We start from the raw sequence: 10,390 nt of genomic DNA on the forward strand, positions 1-10,390 counted from the left end.
AACAATTTCTCGAAAAACTCATCAACTCGATCTCGCAACAAATTCTGCAAATCAACCAACACATGAACCTGTTCCCTGGGAGCGCGCACCTGCTCGCAAAAACCCAAATAAAACCCGTAAACCTTCACCGATTTTGACTAAATTTTCTTCACCCTCTAGCCCTTGAAATTCCCTATCGAACCCTATCAAAATTTTTTTTTATATCTATCCCGATCCCGCTTAAAACGACTCGACCTATATGGGAACGTGTCGCAACGTCGTAAAACGCGTTGGTGTAAGGAGGAAGGTCGTTTGTAATCGGATTCTCTTACATTGAAATTATTATGTTATAATGTTATAAGAGTTATAAGAGTGTCTGTGTGTTATTTAATGGCTTTGGAAAATCATTATTATTATGTCATTATTAATGGGCAATGGTAAAGTGGTTACAGAGTTGGGTTATTGATGGTAATAGTCGAGGAGTAGGATATATGGGGCAAAATTGTTATAACTTTTGTTACAAGGACAAAATTGTTGTTTTTTGTTAATTGTAGATTTAAAATAGTCTTTTAGATATATAATGTCTAAATTACAGTTCTTAACTATAAGTAGTTTGCTCGCAAAAAATATTTGAACCAGAGGCTGTTGCAAAAATTTTATTATGATGCAATGTTGAAGTATCTAGTAAAATGTTTATAACTTTTGTTATTTTTAAAAATTTGTTATTTTTATAATTTATAGCTTTTGAATAGGACTTTAGATATTATACGACTAAATTATAATTTTTTACTATAATTAGTTTACTCGCAAAAAATATTTGAACCAGGCACTGTTGCAAATTTTTTGTTATGAAGCATTTTGATGTAACTGGTAAAATGTTTATAACTTCTGTATTTTTGAAAATTTGTTATTTTATAATTTACATCTTGTAAATAGTCTTTAAGCTATCTAGTGTGTGAATTTCACTTCTTAACTATGAGTAGTTTACTTACAAAAAAATATTTAAATTAAATATTGCAAACATTTTGTTTATTCAATTTAGGTACGTATACTATTCTAAATTTATAACCTCTCTTGATTCTGAAAATTTGTTATTTTCATTATTTACAAAATTAAAGTAGTAGTTTAGTTTGCTTACTTAAAAATTACACTTCTTAACTATAATTAGTTTACTCGCAAAAATATTTGAACATAACACTATTGCAAAATTTTTATTATGAAGCAATGTTGAAGTAACTAGTAAAAAGTTTATAATTTTGGTTATTTTTCGAAAATTTGTTTTTGTTATTTACAAATTCGAAATAGTGTTTTAGCTATCTAATGTCCAATTATACCTCTTAACTATATATAGTTTACTCACAAAAATATTTGAACCAGACACTGTTGCAAATTTTTATTATGAAGCAATTTAGATGTAACTAGTGAAATGTTTATAACTTTTAGAATTTTCGAAAATTAGTTATTTGTATAATTTACAGCTTTTAAATAGGGCTTTAGATATGATATGGCTAAATTACAGTTCTTAACTATAAATAGTTTACTCACAAAAAAATTTGAACCAGACACTGTTGCAAAAATTTTATTATGGAGCAATATTGATGTAACTAGTAAAATGTTTATAACTTTTGTTATTTTTGAAAATTTGTTATTTTAAATATTTACAGTTTTAAAATAGTATTTTAGCTATTTAGTATCTGAATCACACTTCTTAACTATAATTAGTTTGCTCAAAAAAATATTTAAAATTGAATTTTGTCTATTCAATTTAGGTACGTATAGACTTCTAAATTTATCTAATCTGTTTTTTCGAAAATTTGTTGTTTTTGTTATTTACATATTTAGAATACTATTTTAGCTATTTAATGTCTAAATTATTCTTCTTAACTATAAATAGTTTACTCACAAAAAAATTTTTAAAATGACTATTGCAAAAATTATATTAATATGAAGATTTTGACGAACATAGTAAAATATTTATAACTTTTGTTATATTATGAATGCCAATATTTTAATTATTTACAAATTTAAAATAGACTTTTTGCTAAAACTTGTCTAAATTATACTTTTTAACTATAATTAGTTTGCCAAAAATAAATATTTCAATGATTATTGCTAATATTTAGAAAATGGCATGATGTTCATAATTGGTCTAGTAAAATGTTTATATCATTTTTTAGGTTGAAAAAATATTATTTTAATTATTCACATATTCAAAATAACCTTTTAGTTATCTAATGTTCAAATTATACTTTTTAACTATAATTAGTTTGCCTAAAAAAAATTAAACTTGACTATTGCAAAAATTTTAGGTAATCATTTTAGATGTATTAGGCTACTGACACGTTAATAACTTTTGGTAAATTATAAAATCTGTTATTTTATTAATTTACAAATTTAAAATAGGCTTTTAGCTATTCAATGTCTAAATTATACTTCTTAACTATAAATAGTTTTCCCAAAAAAAAAATTTAAAATGACTATTGCAAAAATTTTGGATAATCATTTTAGATGTATCTAGTCTATTATAACGTTTATAACTATTGTTAGATTACAAAATCTGTTATTTTAATTATTTACAAATCTAATATAGTTTTTACGAATCTAAATTAGTTTTTTTAGCTATCTAATAAATATGAATACTTTCCTCAAAACATTTTTTTTAGGTTACTACATGGCAAATTTTATAAAATTGGCAGGGTGTGCATAGTCTACTAAAATGTTAATAAGTTCTGTTAATTCAAAAATTCGATTATTTTACTAGTTTACATATATGAAATAGTGTTTTAGGTATCACATATGCAAATATCATTTCTTAACTATAAATACTTTTTCACAAGAAAATATTTAAAAATGATTATAGCAAAAACTTTCTCTTATTAATAGATTTATCTAGTCTATTAAAACGTTTATAACTTTTGTTAGATTACAAAATCTGTTATTTTAGTTATTTGAATATATAAAATATTATTTTAGAGATCTTATTTGCAAATATAATTTCTTAACCTTAAATAGTTTTCTCACAAAAAATTATTTAAAAATTATACTTTACTGTAATTCAGAAACATTTTTGCAAAAATTCATCTATATCATTTGATACAATTTAAAATTGTAGAATATAATTTTGCAAAATTTTAAAAAAAGGTTGTAGCTATCTCTTGTCCAAACTATACTTGTTAACTATAAATAGTTTTTTCAAAAAACAAATTAAACATTTTGTCTAACCAATTTTAGTTGTGTATAGCGACTAAAACATTTACAAATATCCATGGCAGATTATAATTTTTATAAAAATTTGCCGAATAAATAATTTAAATTTTAATAATAAATTAAACTAATTTAATAACAAATACAATATTTAAAAAATCAATAGATCTTATTTTTAGAGTCATAGATAAACAAGAATAAACAAGTATTGCTAGAATATTTTTTATTAGTTCGTCGTTCCGTATGTCTATCTGCATTAAAGCGTACAAGTCGCAACGGTCCTGTGGCGCAACGGATAACGCGTCTGACTACGGATCAGAAGATTCCAGGTTCGAATCCTGGCAGGATCGACTATTTTTTTTTTCATTTTTTTATTCAAAAACAATTTTTTAATATAGTTTCATAATATTATATAATATAATTGTGTACTAACACATTAACTGTAGCAAACAAGCAGTTTTTTAATGATTAAAATTGAAAAATTTAATATTTATTAGCGAATTGGATTAATAAAACATATAAATAGAAATATTAATAGGAAATGTAAAAACAAATCAAATTATTAACTTTTTCAAAAATTTCAAAAATTATTTCTGACTTTAAATTTTATAAGTATAATATTCGTAGAAAAAAAGCTGTAAAAAATTGTATTTTATTGCAAATTTATAACTATTGCAAAAATTTGTCTAATCAATTTAAATATAAATAGTCTACTAAAATGTTAAAAACTTCTGATATTTTCTCCTATTCAAATATGAATAATAAAAATATTCACTTTTTCATAAATTTCAAAAATTATTTCTGTCTTTAAATTTTATAAGTATAATATTCGTAGAAAAAAATCTGTAAAAAATTGTATTTTCTATAATAATATTTAAAAATGATTATTGCAAAAATTTGTCTAATCAATTTAAATGTGAATAGTCTACTAAAATGTTAAAAACTTCTGATATTTTCAAAAATCGGTTATTTAAGTATTTTTAATATAAAAAATAGTTTTAGTTTATATAAAAATTAAAATTAATTAAATATAGTTTTATAAAAATTAGTTTTAGGTATCTCCTATTCAAATATCATTTCTTAACTATAAATAGTTTTCTCAAATAAAATATTTAAAAATGACTTAATATGAAAATTCTGTCTGAACAATTTTTATATTCATATTTATATTAATTCCTTTCGCGTCTTATTTAAGGATTAAATTCGTATTTCTTTTATTTTTAAATAAAGTCTTAGGCTTATCCAGCTTCTTGTCTTGTTTGTTCAAACATTGTTGATAATTTATTCATTGATTTAAATAATCCTTCGGTATTAATATAAACATAAATAATATATATATATATATATATATATATATATATATATATATATATATATATATATTGTCTGTATATTTAGTATAAATAATGGTATGTAGTTAAACAAATTACAAATTACATAAAACAATATAATTTAGCATTAGACTCGCACAGATTCGATAATAACTTTCACCCAAAAAATTTTGTCTTGCGATTTAGGAAATTGTGCAACACCTAACCGTGTCAAATCGAATTTAAAGACACATTAAATAGAATAGACTAAAATTATTTATATTTGGTTTTCTTGTATTACAATTTGAGTTTTAAATTAACCGCTTTATTTTGACAGTTGACTAGTTGCAAACTTCAAGTCGTATCAATTATTATCAATTAAAATTATTATTATTGTTAATTATTATTGGCAAATTTGTTTCTAAAATTACAAACTTTATTTTGATAGATGATCAGTTAATCAAATTGACAAATGTCAAGCTGTATTCAATACTATTATTGTTAACTTTTTGTATTATTGCTATTTCAATTTGTTTTTAAATTAACCGCTTTATTTTGACAGTTGACTAATTGCAAACTTCAAGTCGTTCGTTGGTAATAATTTGGCAAACCAATATGGCTGATTAGAAATGTCACTTTACGTAAAAAAGGATTTATTGTTCATTTATATTTTAGTTAGTTAAAATATTAGTAGTTTTTGTGAGTAGTGACTGATAAAATTGGATGCACCTGATGCATTAAAGTAAGTCGTTATTAAATATTAATATATAATACCTAAATTATTACTTGTTAATTAATTTCAATTTGAATTTAACCGCCTAAATTTGACAGTTGATTGTTTATAACTTCAAGTCGTTCGCTGGTAATAATTTAGCAAACCAATATGGCTGATTAGAATTGTCACTTTACGTAAAGAAGGATTTGTTGTAAATTAAAAATGAATATTAAAAGTGTAAGTGTTTCTGTGAATGCTGATAGCCGGAATTAAATGTTCGTGATGCATTAAAGTATGTAGTTATTAAATATTTATATATAATATCTGAACAATCAATATATTTTGTTAAAATTCTGTAATATCGATTTTGAGGTTATAATTTTTTTGTTCTGCTAGTTCTATGACATATACAGACAATTTTGAGATTCAGTAATAAACTAACCTATAAAATAAAGTAGCATATCAAATCAATATTAAAATTTTCAAATTCATGCAAGCCGACTCTTAGGGCAGCCGAAAGAAAAGACCCAGAGTAATTATTCAACAGTCAAAATCAAGTACAAATCGAATCCCCAGTAACCAATGAAACAAAGTATAAAGATTTTAAAAACTGTTTGTTCAATATATAAAATGTTCACGGTTTTATTCTATTTGTTCCGTTGATATCTTACTACCTTACCTACCACATAACGATAAGATTTTATTTATTTTATTTATTTGTCTTATCTTATTATTATTATTTTTTCTCGGGCGGTATTTATCTCTTGTAGAAGAAGAGATTAACATCAGTTGGAACAAAACAGTTTGAAACCTGTTTCGGTCCATCGATGGCCGTTTGTTATTAAGCTGTTAAATATATTTAAGATAATGGATTTATATATATATATATATATATATATATATATATATATATATATATCACAGATTCTTAATGTATTATATCAATAACCACGACAAGTATAAACATCAAAATAAGTCGATTGTTTTATTAGTATCCAAAAAATATTAAATGGGTACTTTGCCTTAAGGCAAGTTGCTTTACTTACAGATACTTGTAAATAACTGACATAATTTATTAAAATCTACTTTTTGAAATGCTATATGTTAAAATACTAAAACTATACGCTATGTTAAAATTCTACGAGTGCTTGCAGTGTTGTCCGAACCTAACACGAAGCTTTTCCATACATTTTTCCTTAGACTCGGATACGCATGGTGAGCGTTACTACAATAACTTTTTAATACAAATATATTCATTTAGTTTTTTTGTTGTTTATATAAAGAATTAAGCGTAAGTGGTATTTTGTCTTAAGGCAATATGCATACATTTTTTGATACGTATCATTATGAAATTAATTCAAGAAAATTTTGATTTTGCAATTAGTCGACTAAAATTCATTTCTATATTTTTAATTTACTCGTCAGTAGAGTTTTTTTGAGACTCTTATTGCGTTTTGCTGGTGAGTAGAGTCCCTTTTCCAAATCATATCTGATTCGTCAGTATATATATATATATATATATATATATATATATATATATGTATGTATATATATATAATATTAAACAAGCTCAGAAAACAGAAAAAGGACTCTACTGTCGAGCAAACAGAATTTCTACATTACATGAAAAATAAAATTCTATGACAAAAAAAAATAAATAAAGACCTAAATAAATTCATGTACACTCTACTGACAAGCAAATTGAATTTATCAAAGTAGAAAATAAAAAGAACTCTACTCACAAGCAAATTAACTTTTAATGAAAAAATAAAAATGGAATCTATTGATGTTTAGACGAGAAAATTAAATAATGATCTAAAAAAAATTCACATAGCCTTTACTGATAAAAAAAATGAATTTATCAAAGTAGAAAATAAAAAGGATTCGACTGACAAGCAAATTGAATTTACCAAAGTAGAAAATAAAATAGACTCTACTGACGAGCAAATTAACTTTTAATGTAAAAATAAAAATGTAATCTATTGATGATTAAAACGTAATCTAAACATGGAAAAAGAACTCTACTAACGATCAAATTAAATAAATGTTAAGAAAAGTAAAATATAATTAGAAGATAATATATGAAAAGAACTCTACTGACACGGAAATAATTACTAGCCAAGAACATAAAAATGAAACTATATAAAAATATAAAAACGACTCTACTGACGAGCAAACTAGCAAAATTTTAAGCAGTAGAAAAAGAACTCTAATGATAATGAATAAATATGTATAAGAATAAAATTTATACACGAATAATTTTTTTTATAAAATTAAACAGTAAAAATCGTTGCTCGTCGAAAATAGTTTTTAACTTCCCGTAGGGTAATTATTGTAATCGTCCAAAAATCGAAATTGAAATTTTTTACATTTCTCGACGTTTTGAAGGTTTCTGAACATTTTGGCCTCAGAAAAAATGGATGTGTGTATGTGTGTGTGTGTTTTGTATGTCCGCATTTTTTCGCAAAAATATTACATCTTTTTTTATTTTCCATAAAATATTTCTGTAATTTTGGATTAAAAATTTAAAAAATTGCCCAGTCTAAGCGCCACTCTGGTACAAATGTTTACCCAAGTGTGTTTAGACTGTTTATGTATATAGTGGAGCACTTTTCCAATTTTGTGACAAAATTATTGAAAAATGCGAAAATGCCTCCAAGCTAAGCACAGTGCAAGTGAAAATGTCGCATAAAATTATTTGCAAATGCGTTTAGACTGTGACTATACGGAAGCACTTTTTCAATTTTGTGTAATTTTTTTGAAATTGAATTCGAAATGAAATGACGATTGTTAATGTTCTGGAGATAAATTGATTTATGATTTACATTTGATTTGCTCACATATTACAAACAAGATCGCAAAAATAATGAAAGTTACAGTATTTATGTAATTATATATTTGGAAACATTTTAAAACATCTCGAATATTTTCATTACGGTACGGGAAGTTTCAGCAATTTGCCTTAAGGCACGATGCCATATACACCACTAGTTTAAATTTTTTTCAGTAGACTACTTAAATCTTGATATGTAAACCTTCAGTTTGGTCGTCAGTAGAGTCCTCTCCATCTACTCAGGTTACATTAAATGTGATTCTCTAACTCCTTGGACCTGCCTCCGAGCAAAGATCACCGATCGATGATAGTAATGATATTATGATATTGTATAACAAGTATAAAATTGTTGTTAACATATTAAATGCAACTTTTACGTAACTTCTTGTTCTTCTAGTAGAATTCAACGCCTTCCGTTTTGCCTTACGTTACGTTACGTAATCGCTGACATTTTTCTTCTTTGTTACAGACGCCGATGATAGCAGTAATGGCCAGGGCATTTATAATTGAAGGAGCCACAAATCGGTGAGTCAGATAAATGATAACAAATATATATATATATATATATATATATATATATAATATATAATTGATTTTACATGTGGAATTATGTATATAACCGAAAGGGTTAGTTAATACATGTAATATGGATGGTTTATTCACTACAAAGCATGTCACATATAGAAACGTTCATAAGGTTTTCAAAATTGTAAGGCGATAGATTTTAATGCAACTAAAATTCTAATTTTGTTTTTATATTATAACTTTAATAAAATTATATAAATGTGTTAGTTAGATTTTATATTGAGACAGAATAAAAAAAATACCTTAACGTATTTAGTAAAGTTATATCGAAAAGATAACGCATCTGGCAATACTTTCATATTTTTTCTACATTTCAAAGACGTTGATGTATTTTTTTATATATTTATGAATATTTTCTAAACTGTTTAATGAGTTTACATAAAATTCGTATTATGTAAACTCATTGAACATTTACAATATTAAATTCTTCACTGGCAACACTTATCTTGCCTTCGTTGTGCATTTTATTTTATCATCAAATCGTTATACAAGTTTCACATTTTTATGAATTTTAAAATGTTTACAATTTAAATGTGACACATCTGTCAATACTGAATGTGTTTTCGTTGTGTAATTTTAAATAGCCGAAGGAAAAGTTTATGTTTTCGCCAGAAAATCCGACTTTTTTGTCATTTGATATAGAAACGACTCTACTGACGAGCAAATTAAAATTGCATGGCATATTAATAAAGAAAAATGCTAACAATAAGATGAGAGACTAATTTTAAAGGAAATTGATGATATAACATAAGGGGCCCTATTGACGAGCAAATTCAAATTATTAAAAGGGACTCTACTGACGAGCAAATTCAAATTATTAAAAGGGTCTCTGCTGACATGCAAATTAAAATTGTAAAGAATATTAATAAAGAACAGTTAACAGAAAAGGAACTCTACTGACGAGCAAACTAAAAATTAAGGGAGAAGGACTATACTGACGAGCGAATTAAAAATGAAGGGAAAAGGATTCTACTAACGAGTAACCTACCCAAAATAAAAGGAAAAAGGACTTTACTGACGAACAAACTGAAAATGAAGAGAAAAATGACTCTACTGATAAGCAAATTAAAAATAAAGGGAAAAGGACTTTATTGACGGACAAATTGAAATTATTAAAAGGAGCTCTACTGATAAGCAAATTAAAAATGAAAGAAAGGACTCTACTGACAAGTAAATTAAAACTTAAGTAAAAAAAGACTCTACTGACGAGCAGCTTACCTAAAAATAAAAGAAAAGGGGACTTTACTGACGAGCAACCTAAAAATGAAAGGAAAATGACTCTACTGACGAGAAAACTAAAAATTAGGTGAAAAAAGACTCTACTGACCTAAAAACAATAGAAAAAGGGACTCTACTGACGAGCAACCTAAAAATGAGGGAAAAAGGACTCTACTGACGATCAAACTAAAAATGAAGGAAAAAAGGACTCTACTGACGAGCAAATTAAAATGAAAGGTAAAGAACTCTGCTGACGAGCAAACTAAAAATGAAAGTAAAAGGGATTCTACTGACGAGTAAACTAAAAATAAAAGGAAAAAGGACTCTACTGACGAGCAAACTAAAAATTAAGGAAAAAGAAATCTACTAACGAGCAAACTGAAAATGAAGATAAAAGGACTTTATTGACGAGAAAATTAAAAATGTAGAAAAAAAACTCTACTGACGTGCGAACTAGAAATCAAAGGAAAAGGGGCTCTACTTAAGCGAAAACTAAAAATGAATAAAAAAGGGCTCTACTGATGAGCAAACTAAAAATAAAGGTGA

General features: G+C 25.3%; 1 non-coding gene across 1 annotated transcript; it reads left to right on the forward strand.

Moving 5' to 3' along the window:
- The first annotated feature begins 3,460 nt into the window (after positions 1-3,460).
- Positions 3,461-3,533, forward strand: Trnar-acg. Its single transcript has one exon. It is a non-coding gene; the product is annotated as a tRNA-Arg (tRNA).
- Positions 3,534-10,390: the final 6,857 nt, after the last annotated feature.

Source organism: Ctenocephalides felis, unplaced genomic scaffold (assembly GCF_003426905.1).
Source record: "Ctenocephalides felis isolate EL2017-DRISC unplaced genomic scaffold, ASM342690v1 CF-g0.4_SCAFFOLD_01886, whole genome shotgun sequence".
In the NCBI taxonomy this organism is placed as follows: Eukaryota; Metazoa; Arthropoda; class Insecta; order Siphonaptera; family Pulicidae; genus Ctenocephalides; species Ctenocephalides felis.